The sequence below is a fragment of the Xyrauchen texanus genome, chromosome 10 (assembly GCF_025860055.1).
Source record: "Xyrauchen texanus isolate HMW12.3.18 chromosome 10, RBS_HiC_50CHRs, whole genome shotgun sequence".
Lineage (NCBI taxonomy): Eukaryota > Metazoa > Chordata > Actinopteri > Cypriniformes > Catostomidae > Xyrauchen > Xyrauchen texanus.
In genome coordinates this window covers 1,490,345-1,510,447 of record NC_068285.1, presented here as the reverse complement: position 1 = coordinate 1,510,447, position 20,103 = coordinate 1,490,345, and the positions used below count along the sequence as shown (strand labels likewise).

General features: G+C 38.0%; 3 protein-coding genes across 8 annotated transcripts in view; 1 reads left to right on the top strand and 2 right to left on the bottom strand.

Moving 5' to 3' along the window:
* The window catches only part of LOC127650623 (NACHT, LRR and PYD domains-containing protein 3-like), a 615,184-nt gene that overhangs the window by 342,595 nt on the left and 252,486 nt on the right, over positions 1-20,103 (top strand). Inside the window, exon 16 of one of the 6 annotated variants that reach the window (XM_052136148.1) lies at positions 1-820. This exon is cut by the window's left edge and continues 1,032 nt beyond it. The exons of the other annotated variants lie outside the window; for them this stretch is intronic. The gene's annotated coding sequence lies outside the window, so the exon portion shown is untranslated. Of the gene's footprint in view, positions 821-20,103 lie in introns of those variants that run through there. 6 annotated transcript variants of the gene reach the window in all.
* Positions 1-20,103, bottom strand: part of LOC127650622 (NACHT, LRR and PYD domains-containing protein 3-like) — a 527,629-nt gene that overhangs the window by 423,131 nt on the left and 84,395 nt on the right. The gene's annotated exons all lie outside the window — the stretch shown is intronic.
* Positions 1-20,103, bottom strand: part of LOC127650628 (NACHT, LRR and PYD domains-containing protein 3-like) — an 857,046-nt gene that overhangs the window by 758,914 nt on the left and 78,029 nt on the right. The window lies entirely within an intron of this gene.

Genomic DNA, 20,103 nt, shown 5'->3' with positions numbered 1-20,103 from the left:
TAAAATGCTGTCATCATACACACACCCTCATGTTTTTCTGAACCTTACACTTTTTGTGGTTTCTCTGTTTTTACTATCATAATTAATCTGTTGTTAATGCTGAAATGTTTTTAGTTTTTCACTACAGAAAACATTATTTTATAATAAATAATATTTTTTCTTATTTTAAAGTAACATGGCAGCTTTGTGAGAAACTCACTGACCTCATGGCAAATGTTTCAAACTTTTAAATGTTTTCATGAAAGATACATGATGGAAAATTGTCAATAAAAGCAGTATGTTGAAGACAAAAACTTGAAAATGTCATATTTGGGACATAATATGATAGAAAATAGCAATAAATTAATTGATTAGGTATTTTTATGTTCTTGCTCTTTTTTCACGCATTAATAATTAATTATATTTAATAAAATTAAATCAGATATAAAATATGAGATTGTGACAGGCTTTTGGAGAATTTTCTGTCTGTGAGAAATGTAGTGTTGTACATATTGTTCTGCTCTGTGTACGTGTCTTTTGGGCCTCCCATGTATGATCTGTTGACCCCAGATGCGGGCTGCAGTACACACGATAGTGAGTCAATATATTTAGCAACTGCTGACAGTTATCTCTTTCCCTTTATCATGTTCTGCATACTTATTTCTGTGATCTGATTAAGGTCACACCCGTCCACCGATGTCAACCGTGAGGCATCATGGCTGGAACATCTGTACATGGCCTCTTTTCTGTACACCCATTTTCCCCTTGTTACCGCTCTCCCATTGGCTGCTTATTGTCTCATGAACATATAAATGACATGTTTGCTCTAATAAATATGAAATAGATTGAGTACAGACCGAGTGTGTGTGTCATTCTTTCTATTTCCTTCGCGAAGTCTACAGAGACTCGGACTCATGACTGCGCTTCACTGGGCACGAACATAGGTAGACGGGACCGGGGGAATTGGAGATCGTGACCAGATCAAAATATTCCTACAGTTTGGGGGCTCGTCCGGGATACCTCACAAACAGGTAAGGTAAATTTTTTGACAAACTTATGTAGACCTGTTTGTTGAGGTATCTTTGAACTGTATATTGCGTGCATTTGTTGGATTCCCTAAAAAGAAAGGGAAGGTTATTGCTCTGCCAAAGCTGCAGAAAGGGAGCTGATCACTCCAATCTGAACAAATGCACATTGAAAAATTTTAATTATAAAGGGTTTCTCTGCATCAGTGGGCCCCTGGAAAAGGGAGCATTTGCTCTGTGAAATACACAGAAAGGAGGTAAAATACCTCAGATTGACTGTAGCAGTTGAACAGCCTCACTAAAGTGGGAAGAGGACGGATAAAGTAAAAAAAAAAAAAAAAGGGGTCATTTGTTAGAAGAAGGTGCCCAGTCCAGCAGGCGTTAGAACTGAGTGTTTGGAGAATGATATGTTGTTTGTTACATGTGTTTGTTATAGTTTGACTTTTTGGTGTGCTTGTGAGAGTATCTGTATCTGTAAGCGTGAGGATTATGACTGAAGCGTGAGTGCAAATGAGAATGTGTAATGTGTGATGAGTCCTTATAAAAAAAGAGGAACACAGAATGTATGTTCTACGAGCCCTGTAAATAAGGGGACAAGTGTGAATATAATCCCTACAAGGGATATGATGAAAGTGACTGTTGTCTAATAAAGAAAAACTGTCTTTTATGTTTTGAATGAATGTTGGGAATGAAAGCTGTCTGGTGAAACTTTGAAAATGAGTTCCATTGGTAAAACGTACAAAAAACGTTCAGAAATATTAGTGTTGTGAAGTGATCCTGTAGTGTGTTTAAAAGTGCTTTTAAACTTGTTGATAACATATAAACAAAATTTCTACAGTATTTGGAAGTGTTTAAAGATTTGTTGATAATATATAAAAATTTCAGAACAAGCATGGGGGACAAATTATATCTTCCCCTGCCGGGGGAATCACCAAAGGCTTTCATGTTTAGAAATAATCAGGGGTATAATATTGAACCATATATTAGTAATCTGGCCGGATGGTCAGAAGGGGAAACCCAACTTGACCCATATCCTAGGGATGGGTCTTTTTTCAGACAACTTCATTAGGGAGGCAAAGAGTATGATTAAAAGAGGTTGGGGAGACCCACAGTGGGATTATAAATATATGAAGGAGTCATATGAGATATGGAAGAAAATGAAACCTTTGTGGGATGAGGGACCCATCAAAATATGACAGGGTAAACAAACAACCGATAGCCACTGCTCCACCGCCATACAATAATCGCACGCCAAAAGAACCAATTACTGAAAAAATAGAAAACATGGATAATAACACTGCATGCCCATTCGTTCTTGCTGGTGATGAAATCAAAATCCCTACGCTAACCCTGGCAGAGGTCCAAACTGTTGTTAAAGCTCTCCCTAGACCATTAGAAGACCCTGCGCTCGTAACCGTGCTGCAGGGCATGACAGAATATCAACAGTTTACTGGTGCTGACTATCAACATATTTTACGACGCAATAGCAAAAATGGTCGCTGAATTTAAAATGCGTTCTCCGCTGTAGTGCACGCAATGTTAAAGGACACAAAGCTGCCACCGGGGACCTGCCTTCTCCAGTACGCTGACGACATATTGGTGACTGGGGATTCCTATGAACACTGTGAAAGCGCATCAACCATTGTCTGCAATGTACTGGCAAACGCCGGCTTCAAAGCCTCTAAAGACAAACTGCAATGGGTAAAGCCCAAAGTGAACTATTTAGGTCACGTGTTGACTGCAGGCACAGTTTCACTTTCTCTTGACAGGGTGAAACTAGTATTGACTTTCCAACATCCAAAGACCAAGACACAGATGCAAAGCTTCCTGGGTCTAGTGAACTACTGCAGGTCATGGGTGCCGAGCTGTTCTTTATATGATCGCCCTCTCAGGTCCACAACTACTGACTCAGCTCCAGAACACATTGTATGGACCAGTGAATTGAACAGCGCATTTCAGACTCTGAAGAAAGCACTAGCTCAGGCACCAGCCCTGGGTCTACCAGACTACACCAAGCGTTTCCATTTGTACGTGCACGAAAGTGGGGGCACCGCGGCTGCGATCCTCGCACAGGCCCATGGGGGTCCATATAGGCCTGTTGCCTACCTGTCCAAAACACTCGATACAGTTGCGAAAGGCCTGCCTGCGGGTCTGCGTGCAGTGGCTGCCACAGCTTTGATGGTTCAGGACGCTGAGCGCATAGTGTTGTCACACCCTCTTACCATCCACACCCCACACCAGGTAAGAGTTATTTTGCAAAACCTCACAACCCAACATATGACGGTGCAACGTAGGAGCGGGTATGAGGCTACCCTTCTTACTACAGCTAATTTAACTATTATATCTTCATCAATAATGCATGGCCCTATGCTTTGTTTACACAAATTGCTAACCAAGGGGGCATTTGACGATGAACATGATTGCATGACACAAATTGCAGATCAAACCTCTTGCAGACCGGACGTTTCTACGTCCGCTCTGGAGGAGGGGGATTGTTGGTACATAGACGGATCATGCTCAAAACCAAATGATTCGGTATATTGGTGCGGCTATTCAGTAAACCAACTGCCAAATACCATAACTGAGGCATACTCACTACCGTACAAATCAGCACAGGCGGCGGAACTGTTTGCACTAATCAGAGCATGTCAATTGGCAAAGGGCAAAATTATCAACATTTACACCGACTCTAAACATGCATTTGGGGGTAGTACATGATTTTGCGAAATTGTGGGAAGCAAGAAACTTCGAGACCGCAGAGGGTAAGCCAATTTCACATCGAAATTTGGTTTCAGAATTGTTGTTTTGGGGAAGTTCAAATATGTTTTCGAGACAAAAATTCTTAGACATCAGGACATTTTGCAGGAATTTGGACCCAAGGATGCTAAATAAAAAGCTTTTATGAAAAAAAAAATAAAATAAAAAATACAATCCAAAAACTCTCACAGTAAAATTAATAGAAACAATTTGAAACTAAGAAAATAAACAAAACACCAACTGGAGAAACTGACTAACCAAACTCACAAAATGATCTAACAGACACAAGAAGGTAGAAGGCACAGTATGTAGAGGGAGAGCACAAGAGGAACAAGTGATGACAATCAACACAACAAGGATCAGATGAGGAGGTGTGGCAAGGTGGAATGAGGAGGCAGAGTAAGTAGAGCACATGGCTGACACAAACAAAGACATGTGCTCAAAACAAATGGTAAACCAAAACAGACAGATCTCCAGAACAAAACAAGTTGGGCAGTCCAGACTGGGTCTTGACAGTAGAAGAGCTTCAAAAAATTAGCAAACGACTATGAGCAATCAAACACAGTGGCCATATATTTTTTTCTTTGTACCAACAGCTGTGCTGAGAAGCCTTCACTAAAACATATAGATTAACACACTGTTATCTTGTCATTTCTCTCAGTTTGATGGGCTGCGATCTGACAGAGCGAAGTTGTTCAGCACTGGCCTCAGTTCTCAGCTCAAACTCCTCAAGTCTGAGAGAGCTGGACCTAAGTAATAATGACCTGCAAGATTCAGGAGTGAAACTGCTGTCTGATGCACTGAAAAGTCCTCACTGTACACTGGAAATACTGAGGTTTGTCTTTGCAGATTTATTAGTACATTGGAATATACAATATGAATATATTGTGGTTCATAGCTGTGACAATGAAACAATAAATGGCTCAGTGACTGTCACAACCCTTCATATCAAACTGTAGAGCATTCACTCTGTTATTACCATTTGTTTTATAAAACTGCTTTTTATCATTCTTTCTTTATTTGTTTTAGATTTGCAGCTTGTAGATTCACTGGTCAGTGCTTTGAAAGTTTGTCTTCAGTTCTACAATCATCAAAATCACTGAGAGAGCTTGACCTGAGTAACAATGACCTGCAGGATTCAGGAGTGAAGCTGCTCTCTGATGCACTGAAGAATCCTCACTGTACACTGGAAATACTGAGGTTTGTGTTTGCAGATTCATTAATACATTGGAATATACGATATGAATATATTGTGGTACATAGCTGTGGTTACTGTGTACCATTGGTTGACCGATATAGGGTTTTTAATGGCCGATATCGATATCCAGAGAGCAGGGTGGCCAATAGACCGATACAAGGCCGACATATCACACGATGGCATGTAACAACAAAACAAACCATGACTAGTCGTGTACATGTCTCATATGCTTCACTTGCAGCCAGGTGATTTTCATCGCCAAATGGGGAAATTTATCTGCCAACGCCTATGTCAGAATATCATCGGATTTATCAGCCTTGGCGATGTAACGATCGCCAACTACTGTGTACTTGTGGATGGGCTCCCTCTGCTGAGTCTGTTTCCTCTCAAGTGAATCAAGTTATTCTGATTGTGACATCACAGTTCAAAATTATCACAACATTAATTTATGTCCAGCTCTTTAGAAAACTTGGTAACACTTTAGAATAAGGTTCCTTCGTTAATGAATAACTACACAGAAACAAATGTGTAACACAATATTAACAATCTAGTAACTACTATTAACTAACAAGAAGCTCTGATTAATGAATTAGTAAGTAATAGCACACAGATGAATGTGGTAGTTCACTATTAACTAATGAATAACTACTATTTTTTGAAAGCTTCCCAGAGAACTACTGAAAAAGTTTCATAATTCATGCAAAACTAATCAATAACTAATGCAGGACAAATGACTAGCACCACATTAACATTTTAACTGCTACTGTAAACGAATACACAACATTGTTTACATTATCAATATGTAATAGCATAGCAGACTTATGATTTGGGAAAGCTGTCAATAATTAGCTTATGCGGTCTCCTAGAACTATTTATCAACTGAATAATTTTAAAGAAATGGATTTTTAAATGCAGTTATCGGGACCTTACTTGTCCTGTGGCCAATTTTCTGGCATTCCTCTGGACTGGCATTGAATCACTAGAGTCATGGTGACTACTGGAACATATTGAGTCATCAGCCATCCAAATACCATATACAGTTATTTCATTATTTAACCTACCTCTCAAAAAATATGTTTTTATGTATGTCTCCTAGCTCATATATACATATGTGTGTGTGTGTGTGAATATATTGTGAGTGAATAGAAGATTCTACACATTAGGATTAGCTTTTCATTAGTAACTACTGTAATAATCATGGTAACTAACTAGTGATGACTCAAGTGTTACTGCATACTTCTATGGGAATTACCATCTAAAACTTCACCAAAAACCTCAAAAGCTTAAAATGACTTCAGTGTTTGCTTGCACATGATATTTATTCATCATGACTGGAAAAATTGCTGATTTTAACAAGACTCATGGAACAAGCAACAGCTAAAGTGGCAGTGTGTATAGGCACTGGGCCATATATATGATGACTGACTTTAAACAGTAGTCATGCAACATGAAACAGTTAAAGTGACTGTGTGTAGCCACTGGGCTAGAACATGCATGGAATGGTATTTATTATACAAAGAACACACGTACACATGCATAAACAGATTATTTTTGTCTCTCACAAAAGTCTATAAGCAAGCCGACGTTCTTTTTGTTTTCAATGGTGCTTTGCACTGGCTCCTGTCTGCATAATTCTCTGCACCGCTCTGCAAAATCAGACAGTTTCTATGCTCTTTGGAATGTGCCTCGCAAATGTTTGTAGGCCTCTGTCACAAGCTTCGAGCTCCGCAATTGCAGCAGTATCAGCAATGGTCTTTCTATCCACGCCACATTTGAAGTATGCCTGGGTTTTTGTTGTCCCACCTTTCAAATAGTCCAAGACCTTGTTGTACCTCTTGATGGCTTGCTCTGGAAGAAAGACTGACAAAGAACAGAGAATAAACCATTAGTGATTAATACTAATGGAATGTATATTTTATAAATGAATGGAAGTCGGAAGTCTGCTACAGGGAATTACAGCCTAAAGATCTTTGCTGTGTTTGGTGGTTGTAGGTTGAAGGCTCTAGGAGGAGTTTCTCTTAGAAAATTAAAGTCTCAGAAGAAGAAGAACCATAATAATAATAATAATTTTAAAGTTCCCCTATTATGCTATTTTATAGATTGCTAAATTGGTTTTGGAGGTTAGGTTTACATGCATCCAAGTTCAAAAAACACTGTAATTTTCATTGCAGTATTATCTCTCTTCTCATAAATGATCCGGTCTCTCTAAACCCCTCTTTTCTGAGAGCCTACTCTGCTCTAATGGGTCAGATGGCCCAGTCTGCTGTGATCGACAGCGCATATCAGAAATTACATTACATTACACAGTAACGATGGCATCAGTTTAACGGTTTCAATTCAAGTCCTTTGCAATTTTGACAAATGAATACAATCAACACTAACTTCAGAATTTTTCCAAGCAAGTCTTACTTGCAATATGTGCCAAAAAATTACATTCTGTCATTATTTACTTACCCTCATGTTGTTCCAAACCTGTAATACTTTGTGTTCATCTTCAGACCACAAATTAAGATATTTTTAATGAAGTCTGACAGCTTTCTGATCCCTCCATTGATAGCTACCACTTTCAAGGCCCAGAAAGTTAGTAAAGACTAGGGCTGCCTTATAATATTCAACTAATCGTTAGTCGACTAAAAATTGTATTAGTCGGTTAGTCACCGAGAAAAAAAAAAAAACTTGTGGCGAAGTCACACAGTCCGTAAGGGACAGATTGTTCATGGCGGGTGCTTGTGGTATTTACAATATGTCAGGCAGGAAATCCAAATCAGTGGTTTAACCTCAATTTATGAAGCCACACGAGTGCTTAGTGTGTGTTGTAATTTACAACATAGTTTACCACTTTATTTACAAAATATGAATCTTGAACACGTGTTTACACAACGTCTGCTCTTGCATCAATACAACATGTATGCATTGTGGTGCTCTCATGAACGCACACTGGAGATTCATATTTTGTAAATGTAGTAGATTATGTTCATAAATTGAGCTTAAACCAGTAGAGACACATGGATTACTTTAATCATGTCTTTACCATCTTTCTTGATAATGCTAGTTGTGTAAGCTGTCAATGGAGGGACAGAAAGCTTTTAGATTTCATTAAAAATATCTTAATTTTTGTTCTGGAGATGGAGATTTTGGAATGACATGGGGACGAGTATTGACAGAATTGTATTTGTGGGTGAACTGACCCTTAATAAATGGTTGCACAGTAAACATAAATAATAGTTATGTACTAAAAACTCTGGCCACACTGGGCTGAAACTGTGCACCCTGCTTTATCACCATGTCAAATAGTCTGTTATCTGATCTGTTTAAGTAGTGTTTTCTGTTTATATTGTTGGCAAAGGAAAAGGCAGAAATTTCAAAACATCTCTAATACTTAATGTTATAGATGCAAGAAATGAATTAAGCACAAGTATAATTACAGTAAATGAATATGGGGAAGCAAAGGAAAACCCCAGCTTCTTTAAGATTAACTTTAAGAATAGTTCCCTGAAACAAATGAAACATTAAATAGCAACAACCTTGCTCCAGCCGAAGACTGCAAAAGGCATTCTGCAGGCACAGGTTCAAGCGTTAACGTCTCCGTTTCCTTCATTTGTTGGACAAATCTGTGGAATTTTGCTGCTTCTTAAACGATCCCTCAAACAGGAATGACTCCGTCAGACCAATTGCAACAGTCTCTCATCCACATCATTGTCTATAATATAAAAGAGATAATGAAATGTACAATTGAATTACCCATCAATTAGAGCCATGCACTAAACCAGTGTTTGAGGCTGAAACACTGCACCACTGCCTGTAAGGTAAAGTACACACACAAAAATTGTGGGGAACACTTTACAGAGCTAACAAATCAATTCTGCAATAAAATAAAGATTAAAATAATAAAACATGAAACATACATGAACACAGAAGTAACAAACAGCTGAATTTAATAATTGCAGTGGCATAATTCTAAACAGAAGTCCAAATGGCCATCAGTGATTTAACAGGACACAGCTTTGGCATCACTGTTATTTTTGTTAGTGGATAATGTGAATAAAAACCTAACTATAATTAAAAAAATAAGTATTTGCATTTATTTTGGATGATGAAGAGGACATTTAAAATCGAAAAGTCATTTTTATATCAATTTTTATTCTTTTTTATATCATCAAGTGTGTTTGTAACAATGCAATAAATATTCGTAGCACTTTATGTCCATTTGACTTTAATTAGTAATCACTTGATTTTGCGTTTGATGGCCGTGTATAATCTGAGGTGGAGCGTTGCGTTGGGGAAGTCTCGTGCGGCCTAACATAATGTCGCAATCCCAACGGCAGGACATTTTTGGACTCAAAATGTAAAAACTGATATAACCACTAATTACAATGGCTAGCCCTGCAAATATATAGTGTTTGCCACAGTTTTTATTTAAAAAAATTATAAAGGCCGTTGTCAGACTGAGAAGAATCCTCGAGAAAAGCCTCGAAGACTCGATTTTTTTAATTTTTTAAAGCATCTCAACATGTGACAATTAACATACTCACCCTCACATTTATTCTTCTGCTCTTCAGAGACTTCTATGCCAAACTGCATAGATCCTTTATTAATTGAGCTGTAGACATTTTTTCCAATTTTCTTAAAGCGACAACAACCGTAACGTCTGCATAAGCAATAAATAGGTTTTGAATGTTTTGTTGCCGTTCATCGTGGTCTTTATTTTAAATTTAATTCTAATATGTCTGTTTTTGATGCAATGGTCAAAAATTTATTAATTTGATAAAAAGTTTTTAAATCAAAAAATGAATACTAGAAAATGAATAATTCTTTCATGTTTAATATGGTGTTTTGATGTTATCATGAGCTGACATACATTAAATTAATTATAAAAAATAAAAAAACGGACAATTTATTCTAGTTGGAGCTCAACTGTAAAAAAAAAACAAAGGTACAAAAATGATTTTTCACATCCAAACCTAAAAAGTTGTAACTTTATAAGTCATTTTGGGAACATAATTGTACTCTAAGGACCTATTGTGGACCTTTAAAGGTACAGTTATATATTTTGTACCTATAGGAACAAAATTGTACCTTCACTGTACCTTTTTTTCTAAGTGTGAAGAAGGCAATAAATAGTTTTTTCCAGTTCAGGCATCACATGGTTTCATGTTTATGTGAAGCTGTTACATTAAATGGAATTGGTACCAGATGCTTAATAAATAATTATAAAATGCATAAATGTTTATAAAAGTTACTTGTTTCATGCCTCATGTTTAAAGCAATTTTTCATGATTTGTGCAACCAAACACTAAAGTAGTTTCAAGCGTTTGATATTTTTGGTAAACTTTTAAATAGTATACTTTTAGAAAATGTCTTTATAAGTATGTAGGAACACTTGAGTCATTACTAGTTAGTTACGATGATTATTACAGTAGTTACTAATGAAAAGCCAATCCTAAAGTGTAGAATCTTCTAATCATTCACAAGATATTCACACACAAAAAAAAAACACACACACACACACACACACACACACACACACACACACACACACACACGTAGTGTTTCCATGTTTTATGGGGACTTTCCATAGACATAATGGTTTTTATACTGTACAAACTTTATATTCTATCCCCTAAACCTAACCCTACCCCTAAACCTAACCCTCACAGAAAACATTCTGCATTTTTACATTTTCAAAAAACATAATTTAGTATGATTTATAAGCTGTTTTCCTCAAAATGTACAAAATGTCCCCACAAGGTCAAAAATTTCGGGTTTTACTATCCTTATGGGGACATTTGGTCCCCACAAAGTGATAAATACACGCTCACACACATATGTATATATGAGACATACCTAAAAACATATTTATTAGATTTTCTTTTTAAGAGTATTTTTTTAATCAGAGGGAACATCATTTTAACCAAACAGCCGCTGTAGCCAAGTAGATTCAAAATGTTTAATACAACAATAAATTGTGTTACAAGTAATGAAAGCTTGTTTTCCACACAGTTTTTCAGTAAACAAAGAAGGATGAATGATGTTTATTCATATTACAAAATATTTCTGTGAATGAACGCAATGAACAAAAACAACATCTTCACACACTTGTGTTTTGGAACACAGTCAGGTTGAATATTATTGTAATATATGAGTGAATTATTATTAGACTTCGTGGATAAGAATTGTTGTATAAAGAAGTGAGATATTTCTGACATATACATTTCACCTGGAGCCTTTATTTTGGTGGGAAGACATTTGAGTTGATGGACGTACCAGAGGACAGTTTCAGATAGAGTCTCACAATTCACCTCTAGATTGTGAAGAGCACTTTACAAACACCTCAACGTCTGTCTCTCATGAGGTTATCACTCAGAATCTGACAGTCTGATATCAACTCAAATGTTCCTCAGTTCCTCGAAACAAACTCCATCTTAGGAACAGGGAAAAGACAAAATATAATAAAAATACAAACCCAAAAGAAGAACACAAAACACAGCAATATCATAAACTAATGCACAGTGAGGAACAAACGACTGAATAAAAATGTGTTTGAAGAAATGTTGTTTCATTGTGGCTGGATTTCTGCAGGTGTGAAATGAAAGTGATGCAATGAGAGTATTGCATTTATACATTGTTACTCTATAGACCTTATTCACATCTTTGATTTTTATGGGAATTACAGTGAGGCTGTGAGAGATAGACGTTCAGTCTCTTCAATGGGTTATTCAGTCATTTAAAGTGTTTTAGCTACTTTTATTAAAGTTTGTATGATTGTTTCCCTTTTCTGCACATTATGGATAAAAGATAGTTATAAACAAATTCTTTCAAAGACAGAAAACTAAGCTTTCACTAAATTTACACTTGCATTCATATTCTAAATTCTTGAAGATGTGACACGATGTGAACACAGAGATATGGGATGCTCACTGGTTTTTATGGTGCATTCTGGGATTTTTGGGGAGTGACTGTTTTAGTGCACTGGAACAATTTTGTGATTGGGACAATCCTAAAAATGAACGACTCCCTGACCAGTGTGCTGACTAATGATCTAAAGCTGATTGAGATGCACCATATGAGTTCAGTCTCAGTGTACTTTACAGGTACCAACGGCCTGATATCAGCGGCCTGATATATATATATATATATATATGTTACGTACACACAAAATTTGCCTTTGAATTATTTTATTTTTTTATAATCTTGCCGTAAATATGTGCACACCGTCTGGACACTCTTGACTGTGCACTCGCACTCTTATACTGGTGTGTGTGAATTGGTGACTCCAACTGTTCAAGTAATGAACTCATCAGACTGATTATTGCAGATGATATGCAGCTCTACATATCGTTCCAACCTGATGATCCAACTGTCTCAACTCATATCTCTTACATCCTCGGGCGTATCTCTTTATGTTGTCTGCCTGTGTGTTTTATTTTCCATCTGCCTTTCATGACAGGTTAAAATGCCACCAGGTGTCAGATATGATGACTATCAATCAGTTCCCTGTTAGGATTGGCTGACAAGAGGATAAATTCTGGGTGGAACCAACACATAAAGAGAGAGACAATTAGAGGCAGAATGTTTGTAGGCTGTCTCTGAGAGGTGTTCCTTTCTTCTGCCCCAGATTGTGTACATTCTTAATACTTTGCTCACAACACTAAACAGAGTACACTTTATGACCATTGCATAGACTCTAATTTTTTGTTTTGGATTGTTACATTTTTCATTTACTTGCTTTGTTTATCATTTTATGGAAGCCATATGGAGGTGGGTAATATTTATTTTCTATTTAATATTTTTTCTCCTGTTTCTACCTAACAAGGGAGTCCGGGTTGAAATGTGTTGCTTATTTGTGTTAATTGCCAAGGCAGGAGAATTATAAAATCTCTCCTTGTTGCACCTTTCCAAACCTAGGCTGGGGAGGGTGAAACATATCTCTGCCTGCCTTTTGGAGATCTCTGCCTGAATGAAGGAACACCACCTTCATCTCAACCTAGCCAAGACCAAACTCGTTGATGGAACTTGTGATCCTAGCAAACCCATATGTTACTGTTCATCTGTGCTCCACTACTGTGAGACCTATCAGGACAGCTGAAACCTGAGAGTAGTAATTGATGAACAGCTACATTTTAGTACTCGCATCTCATCAACTGCCTGGTCTTGCAGGTTTGTGCTTTCTTACATCAGAAAAATCAGACCTTTCCTGTCTGAATATGCTGCACAGTCCCTTGTTCAAGCTATGGTTATTTCAAGATTGGACTTCTGCAGTGTTATGTTGGATGGCCTTCCAGCTAGTGCTATCAAGCCACTGCAGATGGTCCTGAATGCGGTGGCATGTCTGTTTTTCAACCAACCAAAGAGGGCTCATGTCATACCCCTCTTGGTCTTACTCCACTGGCTATGCATAAAATTGAAAGCTTTGAATTTGGCCTTCAGGACAACCAGTGGAACAACACCATCTTACACCTGGTGGTCCCATCACAATTAGGCACTTCACATTCATTCGCTTTCTCTGTCCTCCGGTGGAGGAATGAGCTTTCAACCACCTGCCGTTCTGCTGAAATCATTTCAGCATTCAAGAAAAAGCTGAAAACATATATTTTCTGTGAGCACTTAACCTGTCCTAAATAATGGCACTTACTATTTAAGAAATATTTTTAAAAAATCCTTGTCTGTCTCTTTCTTCTGTGCTAGTTTCTGTACTATTATAGCAACACTTAGAACTTGGCAGTGTGAGCCTGCAGGTGCAGTTTACTTTTATATGACAAAGTGTTTATGTTCCTCATTTGTAAGTCACTTTGGATGAAAGGGTCTGCTTAATGATTAAATGTAAATGTAGCTTATCTTTAGACTTTTTATGTGTGTGTTTGTGGATTTTCTTACTGTTGATGTCTGTGTGTTTTTAGATTATCTGACTGTTGAATGAACATTAATTTATATTGCGCTTTTCTGACACCATAATCAAAGCACTTTACACATTGAACAGGGTACTCTCCTCAACCACCACTAGTGTGCGCATCCACATGAATGATCCGACAGCAGATAAAGTGCACCAGTATGCTCACCCCACACCAGCTATTGGTGGAGAGGAGAGAGTTATAGAGCCAATTAGTGGCTGGGGATTATTAGGAGGCCATGATTGAGAAGGGCCAATAGGGGGAATTTAGCCAGGACACTAGGGTTATACCCCTACTCTTTACGACAAGTGCTCTTTGATGTTTTTAATAACCACAGAGAGTGAGGATCTGTTTTTAACATCTCATCCAAAGGAAAGTGTCTTTTTACAGTATAATGTCCCCTTCACTATACTGGGGCATTAAGACCCACACAGACCACAGGTTGAGCACCCCCTGCTGGCCTCCCTAATATCTCTTCAAATCACAAACTTAGTTTCCCCCAGGAGGTCTCCCATCCAGGTACTGACCAGGCTCAATCTTGCTTAGCTTCAGTGGCACCCAGTCTTGAGCTACAGGTTAATATGTTGTGTGTTTGTAGGTTATCTGACTGTTGATGTGCGTTTGTAGATTATTTGACTGGTTATATGCATGTTTTTAGATTATCTGACTGTTATGTATGTGTGTTTGTAGATTATCTGGCTGTACGGTGACAGAGGAAGGCTGTTGTTCTGTGGCATCAGCTCTGAGATCAAATCTCTCATGCCTGAAAGAGCTGGATCTGAGCTACAATCACCCAGGAGAATCAGGAGTCAAGCTGCTCTCTGAAAGACTCAACGATCCAAACTGCACACTGGACAAACTTAAGTATGTTGAGCTGTAAAACCCTGTTTATACCCATATTAACCCCTTAAACCCAGGCCCTAATTGGTCTTGAATTTATTGAATGGTCAGTGAATTCACTGAAACAGCACCTGTATTTATTCCTTTTAAAACATTGAAATCCTTAACAAATACACACAGAAGACATATATTTTTAATGTTTCATTAGAATGAGGACATTTTTGTAATCATTACATTTTATATAGAATATTATTTTTACTCATTTTAGGAAAACAATTCAAAAGAACAATCTTTAAGCATCTGTCACTTAACCCTTTCATACTTACTGGTGCATATTTGTGGTGGTTTATGACTGGCACCCTTAGAGTAGCGTCACACATTTGTGTTTCTGCAGCAGTCAGTGCTGTCAGATTCAAATCTGTTTTCATGCCAACACTAAACTGCACTGCCCAAGTGCCTGTAATTCATATTCACACAAACTGATACTCATACAGTCTTTTTAAGCACATGGTATGATTATTTTATGACTTAGACATCCAAATGGTCACAAAATTACTACTATAAAAGTGTACATTTACATTTATGCATTTGGCAGACGCTTTTATCCAAAGTGACTTACAGAGCCCTTATTGCAGGGACCATTCCCCCCGGAGCAACCTGGAGTTAAGTGCCTTGCTCAAGGACACAATGGTGGTGTCTGTGGGGATTGAACCAGAGACCTTCTGATTACCAGATTACCAGTTATGTGCTTTAGACCAAAAGACCACTAGACCACCACCACTCCAGTTTACAACTCGTATACAAACAGTCAACACAAAATTGGGATCACTGATCCTCGCAGCCATGTCTGTTTACATTAGGCGGTCATTCTGTTGTCAGTCACAAATAACTCAAACAGCAAAATTGTCACAAAACATCACGATAACGGACAACAGCTCACCTATATGCAGTCAACACATCAGGAAAATGCAATTATTCCAGTCCAGCCATATTTCTTTATATTAGGTGACAATGTGTTTGTCACACACACACACACACACACACACACACATTTATGTTGGTACTCCTATCATAATGAAGACTCTCCATAGACATAATGATTTTTATATTGTACAAACTATCTCTGATAGTACACGAACATCAACCAGACATCTATTTGATGTGTGTTTACATCTTATCGAGATCTATTTTACATTGTTTGCTCATCTGCAATATGTCTATAAAATGACAAATATTGTCTTGAATGTCAGTAAGACATTCAGCAGATGTCTTTGAGACATTTATGATCTAGAATGTTGTAAATCTGATATTTAAGATGTTTAGTACATGTTGCTTTCCAGAGGAAAAGGTCTAAAACAGACATCAGAGATGTACATATATTAAACCTGTAAAAACACAGTCACAAACATTGTTGCTCCTATCATTATGAGGACTCTCCATAGACATAATGATTTTTATTATATATATTCTATCCCCTAAACCTAACCCTCACAGAAACATTTGGGATATTTACATTTAAAAAAAATAATATATTATGTATGTTTGAATTACAAGAACACTAGAGATGTCCTCATAACCCACATTTATTGCATAATACCTTCGTAACTACTAGTGTATAACCTAATAAAACCACCAAACACACACACACATACACACACACACACACACACACACACACACACACACACACACACACACACACACACACACACACACACACACACACAGTGTACAGAACGACCGTATTGATGATTTCTGACTATTTTTATAGCTATGTATAAAAGAGGAAGTGAAACAAATACAGTACAGTAGACAAAACCCATTTGTTTATATGTTTAGTATATACAGTATATTTTTATATATTTTTATCTATAAATGTTTTAATATGACAAATCAAGAATTCAGTATATTACTCGTCTACACTGTGAAGTGTCACGTGACCTCATTCTAACAGATTTTGGATTCTTTTGATATTTTGCGTGTGGACATAACTCACTCTGGGGGCATTCAATGGAATTCAGAACCTACTCATGAAAAGGGAAAAACAAAATATATTTCTGCGTGAAGGTGTTTTTTGAAGCATTTTGTACATATTTAAAGATTATTTTAATTATATTTGCAGTGTATTCTGCACACTTTCATTGGTCTGCATGTCAACAAAATATGAGACCCGGTTCTCATATAATCCCTGAAGGACCCCACCCCACCTGAATCTAATTTAAAAGTGTTCGCAATCATAAAGTTATAATCCCCAACAATTCTATTAAGAACATTATTATTAGGGTCACTAATCACTAAATCCATCCATCTTCTAAAGCCAACTGTCCTATGCAGGATCACATGTGCTGGAGCCTATCCCAGCTGTCTTGGGTCATAATCACTAAATCATAAACCCCAACTCATAGCCAAGATTCCCACCTGTCCTTTACAGTGCTTTTGAACTTTAGTTGTTAAAGAGATGACTTGAGGACAGTCCCCTAAATACAGAAAAGGTGACAAAGGGCAAATTTTATTAAAGGTGCAGTATGTAAAATTCAGAAACCCTTGTTATTAATGACACCTTGAACTTACGTGAGAAGTAACACACAGGATGGTCAATACCAAGAGCATCTCCATGTACAAGAACTGCCCCCGCACTAACAGAGCTTGCATCGATTTCCATTTTGAAAGGTCGCTCAACATCAGGAGCTGTTAAAACAGGTGTAATACACAGTAAAGCTTTGACGTTATCGAAAGCATTCTGACACTCATCATTCCATAGAAAAGAACACGAAGGACTAAGGAGTGATGTCAGGGAGTTGGCCACAGTAGAAAAATTCCTACAAAAACTCTGATAATAACCGGCCATCCCCAAGAATCTGCGGAGTTCTTTGCGTGTAGCAGGAATTGGAAAGTCTACAATAGCAATCACTTTCGCTTCTATTGGTCTTACCTGCCCTTGACCCACTTCTTTACCCAAGTACGTAACTGTAGCTTGACCAAATTCACACTTGGCAAGGTTTAACGTCAGAGTAACTTTATTTAGACGCTCAAATACCTCTCTCAATGTCGAAATGTGGGCGGACCAATTAGGCGAATAGATTACAAGATCATCCAAGTATGCATTACAGTTTCGAACACCAGAAAGCACAAGATTAATAAGCCTTTGGAACGTGGCTGGTGCGTTGCGCATACCGAACGCCATTACGCAATATTGCATAAAATCATCCTGTGTCACAAAAGCAGAAATATCAGATGCGCGCAAAGTTAACGGCACTTGCCAGAAACCTTTCAGTAAATCGAGTTTACTGACAAATTTAGCAAACCCTAGATTGTCCACACAGTCTTCCATATGAGGTAAAGGAAAACAATCAAGAACAGTTACCGCGTTTACCTTTCGATAATCTGTGCAAAATCTAGCGGACCCATCACTCTTAGACACAAGCAGACATGGAGAACTCCATGGGCTAAAGCTCTGCTTTGCAAGACCATTTTCACATAAATACGCGACCTCAGCTTTGATCACCAAACACTTAAAAACATTCGCTCTATAAGCATATTGCTTAATAGGAACAGCATTACCCACATCGATGTCGTGTTGCAAGACCGTAGTACGAGACGGAACGTCATTAAATAATGAAGGAAAGTCATGAATTACTTTTGCAACATCTTTTCTCTGAGACTCGGATAAATGAGACAAATGGGAATTTAGATCAGCCAGCACCTCAGAGTTCTTCAACCTGGCGCACTGCTGATACGTGTGTCGTACTAAAACTCCATCATCTTCATTGACATGCATAGCAGTAACATCAAGCGCCTCGCATGCCAGCACAGCAGCAAAAGATGTGCCCGACTCATTTACTTTTAAAACCACATCTGGTGATGACTCTCTAATATGATACGCCTTCAGCATATTCACATGACATACGCGAGATTTCTTTCTGCGATCAGGAGTACGTATCACGTAATCTGTGTCACTGATTTTCTTAATCACTTCATATGGACCCGAAAAGCGTGCAGACAAAACAAAACCTACAACAGGCCATAAAACAAGCACCCGATCTCCTTCCTTAAAATTATGTTGAACCGTTTTACGATCAAATTGACTCTTCACTGTCTTTTGAGCATTCGATAATGACTCTCGTGCCATTTCACAAGCTTGTGCAATCGCTCACGAAATTTACTTACATAATCCAACACTGGGATTTTAGCACTCGACTCTAATATTTTTAGCTAAAATATCTTCTTTGAGCATCTTTAAAGGACCCCTCACAGTATGACCGAATACAAGATCAGCAGGACTAAATCCCAAACTATCTTGTACTGCTTCCCTAGCAGCAAATAAAACTAAAGGTATACCCTCGTCCCAATCTTTATCTGTGTCCAGGCAATACCGGCGTAACATCGCTTTCAACTTCTGGTGAAAACATTCTAAAGCTCCTTGACTTTCTGGATGGTATGCACTAGAAGTTCTATGTGAAATATTCAGAGTAGCTAACACTTGTGTAAAAAGTTTTGACAAAAAATTAGTACCTTGATCAGATTGTACCACCTTAGGTAACCCAAACATTGAAAATAATTTTATGAGTGCACTACTGATCACTGGTGCTGTAATTTTCCTCAACGGTATCGCTTCAGGAAATTGCGTCGCTGCGCACATTATCGTTAATAGGTATTGGTTACCAGTTCTTGATTTGGGCAACGGACCCGCAGTCAACAATAACATGTTCGAAAGGCTCCCCCATTGCTGGAATAGGAACCAACGGTGCGCGCGGAATCCCCTGATTTGGCTTCCCGGAGAATTGACAGGTCTGACATGTCCTACAGAACTTTGCTATATCAGTCTTCATTCTAGGCCAAAAGAAGTGCTTCAGAATTCGATGATACGTTTTCTTAATGCCTAAATGCCCAGACAAGTCATGATCATTAGCTAACGAAAGTACCATATGTCTGTAACATGCAGGAATGACAACTTGATTTACAGAAGTCCAGTCATAATCACTTGCAACATCAGCACACCACCAACGCATTAGCAACCCATCCTGCATATAATAGGAGCTTTCCCTCTCTCGTGCCATCTCCACAGGAACGACAGATGAAAAACACCTTCGCAGAGTAAAATCATCTTTTTGAGCTGCAATAATTTTCTCACGAGTGACTTGCAACTTCGAATCATCTGACTTTAAAACAATAGCTTTGTCGTCTGGCTTACCTAAATCAGCCAACAGAGCATCGTTCACAAACGCAGGTGCCATAAAAGTGGAGGACAAATCATCGGCATCAGCGAATTTACGAGCTTGTGCTCACGTCACAGCACACACAGAGAAAACCTCAGGAAATCTCTCTAACAATTCATCAGTGTGATCAGACAACACAGGTTTATCACAAACTTCTAACAGTGGCAAAACTTTACCACCTGCTATATCGTTACCAAGAA